Below are 6,000 nucleotides of genomic sequence, written 5' to 3'. Positions count from 1 at the left end.
TTCGTTTCTTTAAATTCATGACTGATTTAATAAAAAATACGGTCAAGAAAATAGTTTAAACCCGATTTTAACGCCTTCCGGCAGTGACAGTGCAAGGAGATAGAAATTATTTGTGACGTAAAATCTACTTTAGTAAAGGTATTTAACTGCGAATAAAGGAAGAGTGTCCAGTTATTTTCATGCTTAAAACGAGTTGAGGTTTTACCAACAAAGAAAAACTTTTTAAATCACTCGTTGAATTTTTTTAAATATATATATATTTTTTTTTTAATAGTCCCAGGACATTTTAGTTGATCACACTGCATCGCCATTGACAAATACACGAGAATTCTTACTTTTATTTAGGAGTTACCAGTTCTTGGAATATAAACACACTATTATTTGATATTCACAACAATTCATTTTAGCTGGTAAATTTCTGAAATGAATAGCAGGTGAAAATGATGAGAGTGTGATGGTGTTTCTATGTGGCTGTTTCTGAGGATGAGCCCTGACTGCATAGGTCACAGTTGAGACGCCTTTTAATTTACTCTTACATCATCGCTCGGGTCCTTTTACAAGATATTCTGCGGCTTGGCGAGGCCAACAGATTCGCAGTTGTGTCTGGCTAATCACTTTCAACACAAACAGCAAATGGTCATCGTGTGTGTGTGTGTGTGTGTGTGTGTGTGTGTGTGTGTGTGTGTGTGTGTCGCGCACTATATTTATCTGATCCCCATGAGAAAGAGAAAGGAGCCTCTCTTTGCTTCGGTTGACTCTCAGATACCAAAGATGGTGCTAATGGGGTCAATGAAGCGTATTATTATTATTATTATTATTATTATTATTATTATTATTATTATTATTATTATTATTATCTGTCATGTCGCTATAGTAACGGTATAAATAAGCCTGAAGGTCCGTTTGGGCGGCGAGGTTTTCGTTTGAGATATTTCTTCACTCTTAAAAATCCCAAGAAAGAAAGATCTTTAAAAAGAATAACATTTTCCAAATGCCGATTTGATTTTGGTTTTTCTCCAGTGTTTCTAAAGCTTCCTCCTGGAGGTTGGCCCTGCCTGCCAGTGCCGGAGGTTCGGACCCGCAGCCCCAGACGGGGTCTCTCCGGCGATGCTGCGGCCCGGCAGATACCTGCAGACGGGAAAGGCCACGGCCGCTAGAGGGCGCAAACAACACTTTTTCATTAGATATTAGAAAAATACTAGAAATAAAAGGTAAAAGTTTACTATCACATGATTGAAGCTAAACATTTTATTTAAACTATTTTTTATCATGTCTACTAATGTAAATAAAATCAAACATATCAACTCTAACAGAAGAACCGATTGACATCAGGTTATCTCGGTTATGCACGACATTACATCTGCATCCACAGGACCCAGGAACATCTTGTATCATCGCGCGCTAGATTAAAATAAATATGATGCATTTCAAGTCCCCCTCCCTGGGCTGCCACCTTATCGTGGTGGAGGGGTTTGCGTGTCCCAATGATCCCAGGAGCTCCGTTGTCTGGGGCTATATGCCCCTGGTAGGGCCACCCATGGCAAACAGGTCCTAGGTGAGGGACCAGACAAAGCGTAGCCCAGGACCCCCTAATGAAGATAAATAACATTGGTCTCAAGTTTCCCTTGCCCGGATGCGGGCCACCGGGGCCCCCTCCTGGAGCCAGGCCTGGGGGTGGGGCACATTGGCGAGCGCCTGGTGGCCGGACCTCTGCCTATGGAGTCCGGCCGGGCGCAGCCCGAAGAGGCAACATGGGACCCCCTTCCCGTGGGCTCACCACCTGCAGGAGGGGCCAAGGGGGTCGGGTGCATTGTGTTTTGGGTAGCAGCCGGAGGCAGGGACCTTGGCGGTCTGATTCCCGGCTGCACAAACTGGCTCTAGGGACATGGAATGTCACCTCTCTGGTGGGAAAGGAGCCTGAGTTGGTGCGCGAGGTTGAGAAGTTCCGACTAGATATAGTTGGCCTCACCTCGACGCACGGCAAGGGCTCTGGAACCAGTCTTCTTGAGAGGGGTTGGACTCTCTACCACTCTGGAGTTGCCGATGGTGAGAGGCGACGAGCAGGGGTGGCAATTCTGGTTGCTCCCCGGCTCAGTGCCTGTGTATTGGAGTTTACCCCGGTGGATGAGAGGGTAGCCTCCCTTCGCCTTCGGGTGGGGGGACGGATCCTGACTGTTGTTTGTGCCTATGGTCCAAACAGCAGTTCAGCGTATCCACCCTTTTTGGAGTCCTTAGAGGGAGTGCTGGAGAGTGCCCCTTCTGGGGGCTCCCTCGTCCTCCTGGGTGACTTCAATGCTCACGTTGGCAATGACAGTGTGACCTGGAGAGGTGTGATTGGGAAGAACGGCCCCCCTGATCTGAACCCGAGTGGTGTTTTGTTATTGGACTTCTGTGCTCGTCTCAGATTGTCCATAACGAACACCTTGTTCAGACATAAAGGCGTCCACATGTGCACTTGGCACCAGGACGCCTTAGGCCGCAGATCGATGATCGACTTTGTGGTTGTGTCATCGGATTTGCGGCCGCATGTTCTGGACACTCGGGTGAAGAGAGGGGCGGAGCTGTCAACTGATCACCACCTGGTGGTGAGTTGGCTCCGATGGTGGGGAAGGATGCCGGACAGACCTGGCAGGCCCAAACGTGTTGTGAGGGTCTGCTGGGAACGCCTGGCAGAGTCCCCTGTCAGAAGGAGCTTCAACTCACGCCTCCGGGAGAGCTTTGACCATGTCCCGGGGGAGGCGGGGGACATTGAGTCCGAGTGGACCATGTTCCGTGCCTCCATTGTCGAGGCAGCTGACCGGTGCTGTGGCCGCAAGGTGGTTGGTGCCTGTCGTGGCGGCAATGCCCGAACCCGCTGGTGGACACCAGCGGTGAGGGATGCCGTCAAGCTGAAGAAGGAGTCGTATCGGGCCTTACTGGCCTGTGGGACTCCTGAGGCAGCAGATGGGTACCGGCGTGCCAAGCGGAGTGCAGCTACGGCGGTTGCCGAGGCAAAGACTCGGGCATGGGAAGAGTTCGGTGAGGCCATGGAGAACGACTTTCGGACGGCCTCGAAAAGGTTCTGGACCACCATCCGGCGCCTGAGGAGGGGGAAGCAGTGCACTGTCAACACTGTGTATAGTGGTGATGGTGTGCTGCTGACCTCAACTCGGGATGTTGTGGATCGGTGGAAGGAATACTTCGAGGACCTCCTCAATCCCACCAACACGCCTTCCAGTGAGGAAGTAGGGCCCGGGGACCTGGAGATGGGCTCTCGTATCTCCGGGGCTGAAGTTGCCGAGGTAGTTAAAAAACTCCTCGGTGGCAAGGCCCCGGGGGTGGATGAGATCCGCCCAGAGTCCCTTAAGGCTCTGGATGTTGTAGGGCTGTCGTGGTTGACTCGACTCTGCAACATCGCGTGGACATCGGGGGCAGTGCCGCTGGATTGGCAGACCGGGGTGGTAGTCCCTCTTTTTAAGAAGGGGGACCGGAGGGTGTGTTCCAACTATAGGGGGATCACACTCCTCAGCCTCCCTGGCAAGGTCTATTCAGGGGTACTGGAGAGGAGGGTCCGCCGGATAGTCGAACCTCGGATTCAGGAGGAGCAATGTGGTTTTCGTCCTGGGCGTGGAACAGTGGACCAGCTCTACACCCTCAGCAGGGTCTTCGAGGGTACATGGGAGTTTGCCCAACCAGTCCACATGTGTTTTGTGGACTTGGAGAAAGCATTCGACCGTGTCCCCCGGGGGGTCCTGTGGGGGGTCCTCCGAGAGTATGGGGTGTCGGGCCCGCTGATACGGGCTGTCCGCTCCCTGTACGATCGGTGCCAGAGTTTGGTCCGAATTGCTGGCAGTAAGTCGAACTCGTTTCCGGTGAGGGTTGGCCTCCGCCAGGGCTGCCCTTTGTCACCGATTCTGTTCATAATTTTTATGGACAGAATTTCTAGGTGCAGTCATGGTGTTGAGGGGATCCGGTTTGGTGACCTCAGGATCGCGTCTCTGCTTTTTGCGGATGATGTGGTCCTGTTGGCTTCATCGGCCCGTGACCTCCAACTATCACTGGATCGGTTCGCCGCCGCCTGTGAAGCGGCTGGGATGAGAATCAGCACCTCCAAATCCGAGGCCATGGTTCTCAACCGGAAAAAGGTGGAGTGCCTTCTCCGGGTAAAGGAGGAGATCCTGCCCCAAGTGGAGGAGTTTAAGTACCTCGGGGTCTTGTTCACGAGTGAGGGAAGAATGGAGCGGGAGATCGACAGGCGGATCGGTGCGGCGTCCACAGTAATGCGGGCTCTGCACCGGTCCGTTGTGGTGAAGAGAGAGCTGAGCCGAAAGGCGAAGCTCTCGATTTACCGGTCGATCTTCGTTCCTACCCTCACCTATGGTCATGAGCTTTGGGTAATGACCGAAAGAACAAGATCACGGGTACAAGCGGCTGAAATGAGCTTCCTCCGTAGGGTGGCTGGGCTCTCCCTTAGAGATAGGGTGAGAAGCTCTGCCATCCGGGAGGAGCTCGGAGTAGAGTCGCTGCTCCTCCGCGTTGAGAGGAGCCAGATGGGGTGGCTTGGGCATCTAGTCAGGATGCCCCCTGGACGCCTCCCTGGTGAGGTGTTCAGGGCATGTCCCTCCGGTAAGAGACCCCCGGGGAGACCCAGGACACGTTGGAGAGACTATGTCTCTCGACTGGCCTGGGAACGCCTGGGGATCCCTCCGGATGAGCTAGAGGAAGTAGCTGGGGAGAGGGAAGTCTGGGATTCTCTCCTTAGGCTGCTGCCCCCGCGACCCGACCCCGGATAAGCGGCAGAGAATGGATGGATGGATGGATGGATGGATGGCATTTCAAGTCAATCAATGTTGTCCCAAAGACACATTAGTGATTTAAGCCACGTCAAATTCAATAAAGGCTCATTAAACATGAGTCTCTTGTTATCTTGCTACAATAAAACACGTGCACGGGTCGATTAAGTACAGTAACATTTCATGGCCATTATTTCACCAGTAAGACCTTTGAACTGGATGAATGTGGCAGCTGCACGTTTTTTGGACGCAAGTCTGGAGTGGAGAAGGAGTTCCCACTGCAGCCAGCACTGCACCATCAATAATTATAGCCTGGAGTGGCCTTGAGGTTGTTGGTGTGTTTTGCCAAGTGGTTGTCAATTAAATCTTTTAAACTGGATGTGGACTGTAGATCAAATATTGTGTGATTGCTCAGCTGGTTTCAAACAATTTTAAACAACTCAAAAATAAATGTAGCTTGCCAAAAACAAAGGAGCCGATAATGGATCTCAAAGGCCTGTAAATCCTAAAGATGGCCAAAAACACGCTTGCAGGCATGGAGTAATCATGTGAGCACGGCAACACAAAAATAATCTGAAACACAGCCTTTGTTGTCTACACAGTAATTCATAAGCACACACGTTAAGTGTCTGTAATGTGACACAGGCAGGAATGCCCGTGACTCATGAGATGCTGAGTCTCATGAACTCATGTGCATTTCCATCAAATTCACTCTGACCGCAGAACATACTGTTCTGAGATTTCAAAAAAACCCAAAACAACGAACCTTTATCTTACCACCATTATAGGAGACTGAATTTTGGTTTGGGGCCCTATTCTCCGCCACCAAACATGAAAAAAGTCCAGCAAAGAACAATTTTGTTTGACTGCATGTATGACAGACAACGGTGACATTGACCACCAGCCTCTGTAATAACCAGGTCATCCTCTACCACAAGCTATAGCCTTCTGTTGAGAGGAGATTACAGACAGTAAATGTAGTTACAGCAGTAACTGAATATTTAAAAAGGCGCAGAGATGAAGCAATAAATGAAAAAGTAAAGCTGGCTTGGCCGGGCATTAATAACTAATGTGTACCAGTGAGTTATAGGCTGCTGCCGTTGTAATGAAAGTGTCATTGCAAATCAGCAGTTGTCTGTGCTTATTATTATTTATGCATAATTGATGCCAGAACCACAAGGAACATGTCTCCGGCAGCAAATCCCAACACCCAGGTATCAAAGATGAT

This window comes from Takifugu flavidus, chromosome 7 (assembly GCF_003711565.1).
Source record: "Takifugu flavidus isolate HTHZ2018 chromosome 7, ASM371156v2, whole genome shotgun sequence".
NCBI classification, from domain to species: domain Eukaryota; kingdom Metazoa; phylum Chordata; class Actinopteri; order Tetraodontiformes; family Tetraodontidae; genus Takifugu; species Takifugu flavidus.
Note: the sequence above shows the minus strand (reverse complement) of the source record.